Here is a 16,932-nt window from a genome sequence, read left to right as displayed (position 1 = left end):
ATCAAAACAAACCCCAAAAGTGCTTTTCTCCGTATGACACCCAAAATACATAAGAATCTCAAGAACCCGCCTCTAAGACCGATTGTATCCACTTGTGGAAGCCTGCACGAACCGGTTGGCCAACTGATAGACAAATATCTCCAAACATCAGTTATAAACATGAAAGCCTACGTGAAAGACACGACGGACTTTCTGCTAAAACTAAATAAAATCTCGATTGAGCCGGAAGAAAACCTTATACTCTGTACTGTAGATGTATGTTCTTTATACACATCTATCCCACATTCTTTAGATTTAGAACCAATGGAAAAGGCTCTACTTGATACTGATTTGGAACTTCAATTTCAAACCTTTCTAATGGAACTAATGAAATTTACGCTTTACCAAAGTTACTTCAGATACAAGGAAATCTGGTACCAGCAACTAGTGGGAATGGCGAAGGGCAATTCAGCAGCACCGGCATACGCTAACATCTTCATGCGAGACTATGAGGAAGCTCACATTTTTTCAAAAACCACATGGCAGAAAAATCTTAAACTGTTTATCAGGTATATAGATGACAGATTCATCATATGGAAAAGCACACAAGAAGAATTACATACTGCTCTCAAAGAATTAAACAACACAGATGACCGTATTCAACTAACATGGGACATTTCAAGCACCTCGGTCACCTTTTCAGATGTAAAAGTATCCATTACCAATACAGGATTTGAAACAGATCTACACATAAAAGCACTGATCGTAACAATATGTTACATTTTTCCAGTTTTCATGAACCTAATCTAAAAAATTATCTACCATACTCCCAAATGGCAAGAGTTAAACGCATAGTGTCAGAAGAAACTAATCTACAAAAGAGACTGGATGAAATGTCAAATAGGTTCAAGAAAAGAGGTTATTCTGATAATGTGTTTGAAGAATCCAGGAAGAAAATTGATTCCATACAAAGACAAGAACTTTTAAAAACAACAAATAAAAAGGAAAAAACCAGGATGGTAGCAGTCTCAAAATTTTCTACAGCCAGTAATAAATTCAAAAAAATAATTTTAAAACATTGGCATATATTGAACTTAGAACCTGATTTCAATAAAATATTTGAAGAACCACCATTGTTCGCCTACACTAGAGCTCGAAATCTAGGAGAAATGCTACAACAGAAAGCACCTAAAATGGAAACATTCAAAGGAACGAAACCCTGTCTAAACTGTGGAAACTGTAACAGTATAATGAAAGGGAATAAAATCAATCACCCGATGAAAGGATTTGAAATAAAACTAAAAGTTAATGCCACCTGTGATACGACCGATGTTATCTACGCTTTGAAATGTCCATGCGGCAAACTATACATTGGAAAAACTGAGAGACGCATACAAACCAGACTTACTGAGCACAAATCAAACATACGAACAAAAAATATGAAATCCCCCATAGCTGTCCATTTTTTGGAAGAAAAACACAACATATCCCAATTGAAATTCATCATATTGGAAACTGTTGATAAAGTTGAAGGATGAGATAACACCAAGCATCTCCTCAAAAGGGAGAATTACTGGATACAAAAACTATCGTCTCGGATTCCACATGGTCTTAATGACGGAATTGAACTATTGTGTTACTTGTGATAACTGATGAATTGTTCTATGACCGACATGGTAGCAATTGTAAATTATTGAATTGGATTTAATTTAATTCATTTATGTATATTGTCATTTAAATTGTCTTGTGATACCATATCATGATATGTGATTAACATGCACGAATATCGCCCGGTACTTCATCACTGGTTATAGCTCTATGCATAAAGACACTCACACAATCCATATCCTCTTAAATACCATGGGTTCGAGTTCAACATTTAGCCAATACATTTTATTTAGCAATTAATCCTTTTCATATATACTTTCATCATCCATTATAGTCCATCTTATACTATATGGGTAAACTCTAACCGCATTTAACCTCATTAGAGATATATGAACAAGAAAACTAGTTTTTTCGGTCAGTCACGTGACCGGGACTCTTTTTTGAGTGTGCAATAAAGGAGCAAGAAGTAGATCCGGTAGACGCCAACGGCGTTGCCACATTGATGGATATACACAAATAGGATCCTGCACTAATAAGGTTGGTCTCCATTACTCTGCGAAATACCCACTATACACAGTCATTTTTAACCGCTGTTGACCGCGAACCATTTGCGTTTTTCATTTTAGCCTATTCAGTGAACACGAACATTCGTTGAGAGTGTACAGACATGTAAGTGAGGCGATAAACACTATTTTCTTTAGTGATAAAACACTGCCATACTATGATTGCCATATTATGATTTCACTTACTGATCAGTTATTAAAATGTATGATTATTACTGCACAGTATTGAATGGTATCAAACATATGTTATAACAACTTTGTGAGGACATGCACGGTAATTAATTTATTTTACTTTTCATTTTTAGTGTTATTCCCTGATGAAGGGCTTAATATAAGGCCCGAAATGCATGGGACTCTCATATAACAATGTTGAATGTTGTACACACAGTATGAAATGATTTAAGATGAAAACTAAACATAACGAGTAAAAAAGATCAAAAGTATGAATAAACAATACTGAAGTATTTGAATTGAAACGGTGTTGGAACCCTCATTTCGCACTGGGGAAACAAAAGGTGTGCCCATAGGGATGGATCTAGTGATTCGCTAGAAACATGACTTTTCAGTACCCCAAGGTGAAGCCAGGCATCCTAGCGTTGTTGGGACTGTTGTGGAGATTAAGCAAGCTATTGCCCAGAGTTGCAGAGTGGGACCCATGGTGAGAATAGGCACTGAGGCAAGAATTATCAGGTCGATTAAATTGAGCTTAAGACCCGCCGAGGAAGGAATTGAACCCTGGTCCCAGGCTAGACCTCTGCATCAGGGTCTGCCACTCTAACCATTGAGGAAATGAAGAGCGTAAGGAGCACTCCGTTAACTTTTTTCAAACTATTCTGTTTGTCCACTGGTGCTACGATTAATCAGGGTAGTCAATCCTGTGCAATTACTAGTGGTTATGATGGGTTTTTAGACCCGTCTAATCGTGCACTATTCACTTGGCGCTCTGCGCCTTAATTATTCTTCACACACTTTTTATTAACTGTTGTAGATGTTTTTATTCTTATTTTAAGGTTTTTTTTGATCTGTTTCATCTACTTGTATATTATTTTCATTTTTCATAACACAAGCATATGATTCATTTTCTCAATTTTGCAGACATTGTTTCATATTTACATGTTCAATACTTTGGCTTCACATATATTTACACAATAAACAATAAACATAAGTTTAACAGATGAGCCCAATGCATTTCGGCGCCTCTACGGTGCCTTCATCAGGGGCGATTCTGAAAATAAAAACATATGAAGATTGTATGAGATTCTTGCTAAATGAGGTTCATGGGGGTGCGTAACTATACTCTGTGGTGATATCATACCTGGTATCTATCATAACCGGTGGGTGTTTGAATTCACCTCACTCGCTGTGCTCAGTGCGGATCACTGCAACTAATGATGAATAACCTGTGTTGGTTATAAGATTATGACTTCATGTGTGTGTAAAAGTAAGTCTAAGGGAACTTGTAGGAACATACCTGGTTAAGATGATTTGAGCTCTCTGAAAAGACAAAACAATATCTATCAGAACTAAATATCTCCCTGTTCAGTGGGACGGTTGCTCAAACGTTTAGGTCTGAGAGCCCTTACCTTGTCTTCACCAATGTCGCTATTCTGTATGGTGAAAAAAGATGCAATTACTCGACTGTTTAGGGACGTCTTACGGTGATATTAATACACTCCGTTATGCGAAATGGTGCATACCTGGTGTGCCAAAGATTTTCTCCGTATCTAGGGTACCACTGCTTATCGATTGTCTCCATTCGCTGAATACCGGTAGAACGCCATTAAAACTCCGCGTACTCCGCCAGGAAGCGGAGTTAAGAACATAGAAAAAAGACTCAATGTTGTAGCTGTAGCCGATCTTAGAGTTTCTGAGCGCCATGATGGCATATGTAAGGTTCTGCAATAGCAACCTGTTACATTCACAGTGTTAGTTGATACTAACATAATACATTTGTTTTAAACATATGAATGATTTTTAAAAAAATGTCTGTTATTAAATATGATCAAATCCTGGAATGGATTATAATTGCGTCTTAAGCCGAACATTAAATTTTATACTCAGTGATAACCTGCGGTTATTTATCCCGATATTCTCACCTCCTTGCTGTAGATGAGATATTATGTGCTAATGCTCATACAAAGATCACGATTCAAAAATCCACGTTACAAAAAACGACTCCTATCAGTTCGGTGTGACCAGCGCTCTGTTATTCGAAGGCGATAAAGGTGTATTCTGGTGTTCAGGGATTGATAAAATGTTCAATGTCCCTATACGTCTAAACGGAGGGTGAGCTCGTTCTGTACGTCTATTAAATGGACTGTTCATGTCAGTGTGTTATCAGAAATACTAAATTGTGGTGAATTTACTGAAAACCCTACTTATGTTATTTGTGCTTATTGGGTATTGAGTGTCCCTGTGTGACCATAGGTGAGCTCCCTACTAAAATAAACATTTTACGATCATATACATCTCCGATGTACTAAACAATGACTAACATAAACATGTTTAACATTCACATTAATTCATTATGAGATGCCGTAATGTTCAGCGATGTTAATAACCATATCCCTCTAATACTATAGTTAGTGGCGTATATCCACTAGCTGATGTGCAAATGAATATACCTGAGTAATAACATCAGAATTGCTTTTTTTATGACATATTTGATTAGTTTTTGTAGTACAACATTATCCACTATGAAAGGCATACACATTAACAGTGCAAGTGATACTTAAATGTTGGTACATTATATACTCAGTGGCATGCGTATGTGGTTTACAGTATGTTATCATCAAAAGCAGGGTGTATGTCTGTATATTCAATGTGGTTCAGTATAATGAATGAAAGATAACCCACCCACCACCCACAACTAATAACATAACAATAGTGACCCCCCCTCCCTTCCCTCCCGCCCTCAGACTCATTCTATTATAACCTAGGTCTCAAGTCAGCATGCTATCCTGTTTTATTAATCAGTTCTTTTGAACAATACATTGATCCTATACCACATGTCACTATTAGACATAAACGGGGCTTCCCCATGTCTGCACATTTATATGTGCCATTCAGCGTGTTCATTTTACCCATTCTCATGTATTGAGAGTTCAGTGGCAATAAACCACTTCAGCATCGCATTTCATTCAAGTGAGATAGGGCTCTTTCTCAGTCCTTTATTTTCTTCCCTCTTTATTTCCATACTTTCAGCTCTGCCCCATCTAACAACCCTATTATACCATCCCAGTATTGTTGGTGCCATTGTAGATTTGCATCTCATCGTAATTGATAGTTTGGCCTAAACCAATTCCAAATTTGACAAACCTGTTCTGTGTTACCCACTGCTTTTGTTTAGGGCCTAGCCCTAACATGCAATATTCAAGTGTATCACCTCCTACCAAAGGCGCCACTTCACTCAGTATTTTTTGCACCTTTGTCCAGAAGTGTATCAACTGCAGGCATGTCCACAACATGTGCAGCAAATCAGCGTGGGGTGCACGGCATTGAGGACATGCATCTGCTGTGTCTGTGTCTGGCCTCCACCTTGGGGGTGCCCAGGAGTGGACGCATCACAGGGAAAGCCAGGATGGGTTCCACAGCGTTATTCGTACAAGCGCCTTGAGACCCTTGCGGGTGAGTAGTGCGCTATACAAGTATCAATTAACATTAATCTATCCGGAGTCAGGTAGGCTCTATGTGCCACCATGTATTGTATACGTTAAAACTTGGGGTTGTAAGATATGTTCTGTGGGTATTCTAGTATAACCCCACACTCCTTGTACGTTAGTTCAAGGCCTCTGCCTCCATTCCATTTGTCTCTGAGCGCCTGTGGTGTGGCTGCAGCATGTGTTCGTATACCACTGTACAGCCATCTGGTCAAGTGTCCCCCGTTACCCATCAGGTATTGCATGTGCATTAGCTCATGTGTCGGGGGTTCCTTTCCGTCTGGAGCTCAAGTGTTCTTAACATACCTTTCTCTGTGGAGAAGTCTGGCTCACGGGTTAGAGGAGGCAGAATTGGAAGCAGATGTCAGCCCGGGACCAGGGTTCAATTCCCGGCTCGGCGGGATCTTGAGTCCTAAAATGTCCACGGACTCGACAATTCTCGCTCCGGTGCCTACTCGATTCACGGGCTCACACTCTGCAACTCTGGGCAATAGCTTGCTTAATCTCCACAACGGCCCCTCGCGGTGGGATGCCTGGCTTTCACCTTGTGGATACCCTGCTAGGGTTATCTCACAGGGGAATACCAGGACGGGTTCCCTAAGCAAGCGCTTAGATACCGGGTCGGTGATTTGCGCTATATAAATACATGTACATTACATTTACATTTACATACCTACTAATGCTAGCATGAAGAAAGTATAAAGTGTTGGGGACTCCTTGCTCCCTTATGAATGTATCATGGTTCATTAGCATATTATCAGCAAACAATATTCCAACCATATTCACTCCTTCATATGACCATTTGGAAATACATTTTGAGGTAATTATTCTAGACGGAGTGGGGAACCCCAGTAGTAGGCTGTTAGGGGCATATGGAAGCAACCCCTTAGTGTATTGGATTGCTTTCCTCCAGTACATCAAAGCCACTTTTAATAGAGGATGTGCTGTTATCAGGGGTCTACTTAGTGGTAATAACCGAGTGTAAAGTGCTCCTCTTTCCATACTCGTTTTGACATACCAATCCCCTGCAGATTGTGGCCCATAATCCAATATGATAGCCACTGTAATTGGATAGCGCAATAATATGCTTTGAAATCCGGGACTCCCAGTCCTCCTTTGTCCATGTCTAACTGGAGTTTGGACAAACCCATTCTTCTACGCCTGTTCCCCTGATCAATTCCACCAGCAATGTATCTATCGTTTTAAAAACATGTGTCGGAATTAGAATTGGTAGATTTGCAAAAAACGTTAGTATGATAATCTGGGAAGCATTACAATTTTAGGGATGGCCATTCTCCCTGCCACCAAAAGTGGTAAAGAGGTCCAGAATGCTAGCTGGGCTTTTAGTGCTTTAACGGCCCGGATCAAATTGCCATCCAATAGACCCTGCACCTCTCTGTAGATATGTATGCCGAGTTATCTGAAAGTGACCGGTGCAGTTGGAAACCTCCAGTGGCCAAAGCATACAGGATTTACTTGTGTTGCGTCAGTGAAGAAATATGAGTACAATTTGGTTTCATTAATGGGTAACCCTGACAATACTTGGAAGTTGTGGAATACTGTGGGAGTAGGCAGAGATACTATGAGTGTCAGTCCCGAGTATAATTTCCTTGTCGCTGCAACTGCCGCAGCTTGATGGCCAATAATTCAAGCACTAGCTTGAACAGCAAAGGCGATAACGGACGTCTTTGATAAATACCTCTTGCTACTCTGTATTGTTGGAAATAAGAGCTCCTGTGCGGGCAACCAATGAAGGTTCTTTAGATGAGGGGAGATAGAGTGGCGGTAAGGAACCTTGCAGATCAGCCTGGCCGCAGCATTCTGCATGATGTGCAACCGTTGTAAGAGGTAGGCTGGCACTCTCACATGGAGGCTGTTGGTGTAGTCCAGGTGGGAGGTAATGAGGGCATGGACTTTGACATGACATGACCTTATTAGTTCACTGGGGACATTTATGTCAGATTCCTTAGGTGTGAAGCATCATTTACAGAGTAGCTTTTATGCCTGACTCCTACCCTATATTTACATGAAATCAATCAATCTATCAGGAGAGTGTAAGCACGCTACTCACCCATGAGGGTCTCAAGGCGCAGGGGCGGCGGGGGTCTGCAGGTCTGTTTAGCTGAAGAGCCAGTTCTTGAGAGTTTTCCTGAAGGCGTTCAGGGAGGGTGCGCATCTGATGTGTGCTGGTAGCTCGTTCCAGGTCTTGGTCACAATGTGAGAGAAAGATCTTACGCCTGCTCTGGCTGGGTGGATGTTCGGGGTTTTGGCCAGTGCGAGGTTGGAAGATCGGATTTTTCTTTTAGGTACGTGGAAGTTGATTTTGTCATTGATGTATTTGGGTCCGTTGTTGTGTTGGCATTTGTAGGTGTGAGTGAGGATTCTGAAGGTGACTCTTTGCTCCACAGGGAGCCAGTGGAGTTTTCACAGGTATTGGCTGATGTGTTTGTGCCGGGGGATGCCGAGGACGAGTCTGGCGGTGGTGTTCTGTATAGTATAGAGCAGGGGTCTCCAAACCGGTCCTGGAGGTCCGGATCCATGCCAGATTTTTAAAATTACTACATGTATCTCAATGGGGATATCCAAAAAGTCTGGCATGGATCCGGCCCTCCAGGACCGGTTTGGAGACCCCTGGTATAGAGTTTGCGGAGTAGGGACTTGTTGATGTCGGCGTAGATTGCGTTTCCATAGTCTAGTCTGCTGGGGATGAGTGTGTCTGTGACTGTCTTCCTTGACTCAGGGGGAATCCATTTGAAGGTCTTGCGAAGTATGCAGAGGGTGTTGAAGCAACTGGATGTGACAGGGTTGACTTGCCGGTTCATGGTGAGTCATGAGTCGAGTATGATGCTGAGGTTCTCGGCGTGGTGTCAGGGGGTTAGTCGGCTTCCGAAGGCGGTCGGCCACCAGGTGTTGTCCCATGCTGAAGGGTTGGTTCCAAGGGCAAGGACTTCTGTCTTCTCGGCATTGAGTTTAAGGCAGCTGTTGGTCATCCAGACTGCAACATCATGCATTTCTTTCTGGAAATTGAGTTTGGCTGTGGTGGAGTCTCAGGTGAGGGAAATGATGAGCTGGGTGTAGTCGGTGTAGGATACAATCTAGAGGTCATGTTGTCGGACAATGGCTGCGAGGGGGGGCCATGTAGATGTTGAAGAGGGTCGGGCTCAGTAATGACCCCTGTGGGACTCCACAGGCAATTTCCATAGGATCAGAGAGGAAGGGTGGTAGTCTGATTCTCTGGCTTCTTCTACTGAGGAACAATCTGATCCAGTCCACAGCTGTTCCTTGTATGCTGGCGTTGTGCAGTCTGGTGACCAGTGTTCAATGAGAGACAGTGTTTAAGGCTGCTGACAGGTCGACTAAGATGAGGGTTGCAGAGTGGCCTTGGTCCAGGAGGGTGCAGATGTCATCTGTGGTGGCGAGTAGGGCGTCTCGGTGCTGTGGTTGCTTCGGAATTCTGATTGGGATGGGTCGAGGATGGCGTTCTCTTCAAAGAATCATGTCAATTCCCCGTTGACCATTTTCTCTGCAACTTTGGCTGCGTATGTCAGGAGCAAGATGGGCGGGCAGTTCTTAGGGTCGGTGGGGTCCACAGTGGGTTTCTTGAGCAGGGGCCTGACTTCTGCATGCTTCCAGTCATCTGGGAAGGGGCCTGTTTTGAAGTTGATGTTGATGGTGAGTTGTAGTTCGGGTGCGATGGTGGCTGCGGCTCTGTGGTAGATGTGAGGAGGGCAGTGCTCGGTGGGGGCCCCATAGTGGATGCCTTTCATGATCGAGGCAGTGTCTTCGGTCGTGATTGGTGTCCAGCTGGAGATGGTGGGTTGGCTGGTGGCCTTGGGGGGGTTGGCTGTGGCATCTGGAGAATGGTCGATGAAGTTGTCGTAGAGGGTTTTGATCTTTTTTTTGTAGTCCTCATTTCCCCAGGACTGCTGCATTCTGAACCGTTTTGGTGTTCCCTCGATCGGTCCATGATCCATGCAGGTTTAGGCTCCGTGCCACACTGACTCGCATTTTGGGGGAAAGAAGCTGAAACTGGGTCACACCTCCACCGAGCCCATGGCATGATGTAATCATCGGACCTTATAAACAGAAGTCTAACCAGCCCAGCCTATTTTTAAGTGAAAGTCCTATTTCGACCATGTCAAGTAATCTTTCCATATCTCTTTTGGGTTACTTGGATTACATTTAATATCTAATTCAAATCTCCACTTTATCGAGTTTACCCATGCTATTGGGTGTGGGGGCAGAGGGTCCAACCATCTTTTGCAGATCTCTCTTCTCGCCAGAAGAAGCAAATTAAATATTAGACCCCTTTGCGTGGTATTCAATACCTGCGGAGATGCATTATTTACCCCAAGTAGCACCAACGTTTCGGTCAGAACAATATTCTTGTTAAAAATAGCCCTTAAAGTAATTTCAACGTTCTTCCAAAATTCTTGGATTCCTATGAAGGAAAAGAAGACACGCACATCACTAGCTCTTAAAAGATTGCACCTCTTACAGCGGGGGACTGGTTGCAGTACAAACTTAGCTAACCTCTGAGGGGTCCAATATATCCTATGGATGACAAAATAATGGTGGCATTTGAAATTTGCAGGTAAAACAAAGGCATATAACATTTTTAAGGATTCTGCCCATAATGATTGTATACAGTCTTCTTGCAGAGTGTTTACCCTGACGTCAGGGAGAGCCTTCATTTTGTCCTCTTCAGCCTCCAAGAATTGAGCGTACCATTTTGCCACCTCTTTAGCGCCTGGGTTTATGTCCTGCAATGCGGCTTCGAAGTCCCAATTTCCCCCCACCTCCTCTGCAATAGTAGGAAACCATAAAGTGAGCGGAAGGTGTTTAAACCTAGATCATTTGTTGCTTAATCTGTTATTCAATATATCCCATGGAAGCAGTCCTTCTGCAGACAGGAGATCCCCCCAAATAATTATTCCAGCTTGTCTTAATGGTAAACTCAAAGCATCTTTCAAAAAGTCTGGTGTTCCCAGGTATTCCCAGATAGGGGCAAAATCTGAAACATAGCCTATCTTTAACAGCCGTCTTACTGTTTGCCATAATTTTAGTGCTGATTTTAAGACTTTTAGCCTAACTTTTTTTTAAAAATGTGAGCTCCGAATTCATACAAAAAGGCAGTCGGGCTTAAATCCTTCACCATTTTTGAACAAATTAAACCCCATGTGTTATTCAAATGTACAGATGAGAAAAACAAGGACCCCCTGGGTAGCAGTAATATACAGACTCCTAGGGCAGGGTAACAACCATTGTGAGTAAAAAATCCTAGGCCATCAACTAAGTAAGTGAACAATTAACCTTGAACCAGTGGTAAAAAGAACAATCGAAAATAAAATTTATATACAAAACATGTTTTTAATTAGCATAATAAAAATCATAGAGAGACTCAACAAAAGTCAAACTATATGATGGGAATAAAATATAAATCATAAAGCGACATAAACAGGCATTATAAAAATAAGTACATTACATATAAATCATACAAAATACTTTTAAAAAAATTCATTCAAAGTTGTTATTGGAGTCTAAAGTGCTGAAGAAATATTATTAAAACTCGACGCGCGTTTCGGCAGAAACCGCCTTCCTCAGGAGTCACAGATGATACTCTGGAAATATATTTACAAGAAAGACATATATCAGATTACCCGACTTATACTTTATGACTTACAAGTTTACATAAAAATATGTGGCAATGTTTAAATAAAAGGCAAATGGTGAAACAGGCTAACATTACATAGGTCAGATTCGAAAGTCTTCACTACCTAACAGGTCTAGTCTACTAATTTGTTCTTTCTTTGTCATATGATAGACAAGTGTTTTCCGAAGATTGTACAGTACTTGACTAAATACATTATATCCATTGCTCATTCAGGATGCAATATTTATTACCTTCATGTTAGCATGTTTTAAACCGACCATAAAACAAAGTCATAACAACGATAGATACATCCTGATCCAACATGTAATGGTACATAAGTATAAACTTACATTTAAAATACTGTATTTCAATGCAGTACAGTAGTACAGACTCGTCACTGCTCGCATACGCTTTTGCTTATGAGTTATTTTGCATTTCCTGTTTTACCTACTTAGGGTATCTATGTTAACTATCATTGCAGCCTTGAAATAACTGTTGGAACTAGACGTCCCTGCCTGTTGATGTACATCAGACATCACGTATTATGAACTCTCATTTTTAACATATAAGGTACCTGTTTGTTTGGAACACTAATGACTCGTTACCCATCTCTTTAGTAAATTAAGTATGTTTGCTTTTGTACCACCTCACTAGCGTCAATTGCTGATGTGTCATCCCCGTTTCTTCTAAACCCCCCTCCTTCATCTTTTCAGTTTTATCCTCTACTTGTGGCAAAATCTTTTGAAGAGCCTTCTCGCGGCTCTACACACTATCCGTGTACGATATTAACGTCTCTTTACGTAACCTTATATAAGAACATTTCAGACCATATCAGGTAACTATATTAATATAGCTAATTCATAGAGTTGAGTAGTAGAAATTAGCTATCTGTGAGTCCTCATTTTGATCGGGTGAGATCCCCATTTTCGTGTTGCTGCTATTTTGCATAATGATGCACTTTATGTTGTAGAAGCAACCACCCGTTCTCTCTTAACCCTAACGACTGTAGAATAAGTAATAAGTAGAATAATAAAGATCCTCCATCCTGTATCTGGTTCTATATAGTGGCCCGATATGTAGCAGATACCTATAGATACATGGCTGGCTCCCTTCATCATGAGATAGGCTTGTTGTGGTTTCCATATTATCACTACAATCCCATTATATTTTCATCTTTGGCTTGTTTTTGTCTAAACTAGCTTTTTATCCTTGTAGAATCTCATTCAACTTGGCCATTTTTTTTATATCCCCACCTCCCTTTCGGTCCCACGCACTATCTATTGCGAAAACCTTTACCATTATGTCTTGCTATTTGTGTGGCCCATTGTGTTCAAAGTGATATGAGCATGTTTTACTTACTATAACACATTATTGTATTTCTTTATTGATCAGGTATTAGCCTCTATCGAGTGACTCTGACTATTGAATATATGAAGATATCATCTACTTTTGATGTACTGCATTGAAAAACAGTATTTTAAATGTAAGTTTATACTTATGTACCATTACATGTTGGATCAGGATGTATCTATCGTTGTTATGTCTTTGTTTTATGGTTGGTTTAAAACATGCTAACATGAAGGTAATAAATATTGCATCCCTAATGAGCAATGGATATAATGTATTTAGTCAAGTACTGTACAATCTTCGGACAACACTTGTCTATCATATGACAAAGAGTGAACAAATTAGTACACTAGACCTGTTAGGTAGTGAAGACTTTTGAATCTGACCTATGTAATGTTAGCTTGTTTCACCATTTGCCTTTTATTTAAACATTGCCACGTATTTTTATGTAAACTTGTAAGCCATAAAGTATAAGTCCGGTAATCTGATATATGTCTTTCTTGTAAATATATTTCCAGAGTATCATCTGTGACTCCTGAGGAAGGCAGTTTCTGCCGAAACGCGCGTCGAGTTTTAATAATATTTCTTCAGCACTTTAGACTCCAATAACAACTTCGAATGAATTTTTTTAAATGAATTTTGTACGATTTATATGTAATGTACTTATTTTTATAATGCCTGTTTATGTCGCTTTATGATTTATATTTTATTCCCATCATATAGTTTGACTTTTGTTGAGTCTCTATATGATTTTTATTATGCTAATTAAAAACATGTTTTGTATATAAATTTTATTTTCGATTGTTCTTTTTACCACTGGTTCAAGGTTAATTGTTCACTTACTTAGTTGATGGCCTAGGATTTTTTACTCACAATTATTCACAATTATTCAAATGTACCCCAGCCAGCATGCGGATGTTTTTAAATTGAAAAGTCATACAGTACAATTTGAGGTCGGGCAAAGCTAAACCCCTTGTTTGAGGCTACTCTGCGATTTCCTCCAAGATAGGCATACAACCCTAGATGCCCAAATAAAGCTGGCTATTTTCCTCTGGTTTTTATTTATTTCTTCGTTGGGAAGGTGAGAGGTATCCAATTGAAGGGGATGTAAACTTTGGCAGGATAGACATTTTCACCAGGTTTACTCTCCCAAATATGAAAAGTGACCGTTTCTTCCATCTATTTAATTGTTTCTCCATCTCCTTCATGACTCGCTTCAAATTGCAAGAAGGTATCTCCTCTATTTTCTCTGTAAAGTCTATCCCCAAATATCTCATTTCCTTACATCTTATGCCTCCCCACTGTTCCACATTCCAACACATCACTTCCGTCTTGGATGGATTTATAGCATAACCTGAAAAGACCCCATATTCCCTTCTCAGTTGTTCCATTCTTATTAGTGTAAGAGTTGGGTCGCAAGTGTATATTAAGAAGTCGTCTGCGTATAACGCGATTTTACTGTGCTGTGGGAGTTGGTGTAAGGGTATTTGTTCGTCTGCTCTCAACAGGCATGCAAGCGGCTCTATATAGAGGACGAAGAGAAGTGGGGACAAAGGGCAGCCCTGCCTAGTCTCTCTGTATATCTCAAAACTCTTAGTCAACTTGCCATTAAAAAGGATCTTGGCCGTTGGATGCTCATACATTTTTTGTATTGCTCTCATAAAATCATGGCCAAAACCCATAATGTCCAGCATCCCCCATAGGAACCCCCAAATAACTCGATCGAATGCTTTAGCGGCATCTAATGGTATAACTGCCAATGGGATCGATCGTCGTACTGCCAAATCTATTGTTCCGATCAAGGACAGAGTAGGTTCCTGCATTCGTCGTTATGGAACAAAACCTTTCTGATTCACATGAATTAGTTGGGTGGCAACCATAGCCAAGCGACTGGCCAGAATACCAGTATATATTTTATGATCAGTGTTCAATAAAGAAATCAGGCGGTAAGAGTCTCCCTCTTTGGATCTTTAGCAAGCTTTAAAATCAATGTTATTATGGCCTCACTCAAAGACCTCGGGTGGTGCCTTCCTCTCTATAGGCTGAATTGAAGAGAGCCTTCTTCTCTGGCACAATTTCATCTGTTAGCAGTTTGTAGACTTCAATTGGTAAGGAGTCTGGACCTGCAGCTTTGCCGTTTTTCATGCGTTTGAGCTGCTCTAATATTTCCCTGTCAGTGATTGGGGCATCCAGCTAGTTCCTGCCATCATCTGTTAGGGCTGGGAGGCCTAAGTTCCTCAACCAGCATTTTAATGCTTCTCCATCCGGTCACCCAGATTCAGTGTATAACTCAGAGAAAAGGGAGACCAAAGTCTCCTGCATTTCTTCTTCTTTGTTTGTAATTGATCCCCCCTGATTGATTATCAGCTAATTAATGTGATTTCTAGTTCGCTCCACTTTGGACTCACAAGCAAGGAGTGCACTGGCTTTTTCCCCATACTCGCAATGTTTCATTCAAGCATTGGCCCACCTAGCCCTACATTTCAGACCTAATTTAATCCTATAATTTGTCCTGGCCTCCTCAAGGTGTTTTAGAATCTCATCCCTTAACTGTGTATTGTGTGTGCCTTGCTGTGCTCTTTCTTCTAATTTTCCAATCTCCTCTTCCAGTTTTTCCAGGTCTGCCCTTTCTACCGTATTCTTATAGGAAACTGCACTTTGTAATACTCATGTAAGGTATGCTTTTAAAGCTTCTCAAATTATTCCTATCGAAGCCGATTGGGTATTGATCTGAAAAAATTCAAGAGTAGCTTGTCTCAAACGAGCAGACACATCACGATCTCACAGTATGGACCTCTTAAGAGTCCATCTAGGATTATTCTTTTTTTTAAGTCCCTTCAGTAGGACACTGACCATTGTATGGTCGGAGATATGCCCTGGGAGTATACATACTTCTTTTAGATTCCCTACCAATCCCTATCCACAAATATAAAATCCAGTTGTGAAAAGTGTCGATATTTTTTACTATGGAAAGTGTATGCTCTTTTGCCTGCCATTAAATATTTCCAGGAGTGGACCAGGCCCAATTCAAATAACATGCGCTTTAGAGCTTGTCTTGTCTTTATCCCCTGGGGTGCGGCTCCATTCCGACTCATAGACCTGTCCAGTGCTGGGTCTAGCAACATATTAAAAAACCCCCAATTATTACTGGTGCTACTGTTTCTGCTGCCATAAGTTGAAAGTCTATTATGTGCTGGGGGTCATCTACCCTGGGGCCGTAAAACTCAACACAAACAATTTCATAATTCAAGCCCCTCAGAGTAGCCATAACCCATCTACCTGAAATATCTGTTTTGGAAGCTGTCAACTCAACTCCTGTGCCTTTCCTTATTATTATTGCCACTCCCTTTGAGTATTCCATTTGATCCGAGGCTCCATAACTCCCAATCCAATTTTGTTTTCTCTAAAGTTCCCTACTTTCAATCGCAGTTAAGTGAGTCTCTTGAATAATGCTTATATGGGCTTGTGACTCTTCCAGATACCTTATTACTAGGCCCTGTCAACTTTTCGCTCTTAAAAAGCTAACATTCCATATTGTGATTAGTATGTTGTCATCTTTCCCTGTCATCAGTATTTTAGTTTATCTAGTACATTAAGGCTCTGGAGACTGTGCATTGTATTTCTCAAGGGAATTTGTATTGGTGTGCAGTAATGTATCATAATGTGTGAAATGTGGACTGATTATTTTCCCTCTGCTCCCCACCCAGTGACCAACCCTTAACCCCCCCTTGCGAACACCTCCCACTACTATCAGGCATAAGCCTTTTGGGACTGCCGGGGAGGAATGAGCTTATTCAAATGCACTATAGTAGATAAGAGCCCCACCGCCCTCCCCGGCCACTCCACCTTTTTTTATTTACACTTATTTCCCTAGTTTCGCTATGTGTGTGTATTAATATTTAGTTTCATTTCATTTTTTTTTCAAAAGTGAGATTGGTGTGACGGTTTCTATTTACATTTATTTATTTACATTAGAGTACATTGTCTGGGTAGATTGTCAAGGCAGGGTTTAGCAAAAACAGTTTAGTGCAAAAAACAGTCAATCAACAATCCTTATGTTCAAAGTTTCCCACCCTTCTTTATTACTTCTATTAGACTGACTGCCTCATCTACTGATCTTATG

Source organism: Lissotriton vulgaris, chromosome 8 (assembly GCF_964263255.1).
Source record: "Lissotriton vulgaris chromosome 8, aLisVul1.2, whole genome shotgun sequence".
NCBI classification, from domain to species: Eukaryota; Metazoa; Chordata; class Amphibia; order Caudata; family Salamandridae; genus Lissotriton; species Lissotriton vulgaris.
Note: the sequence above shows the minus strand (reverse complement) of the source record.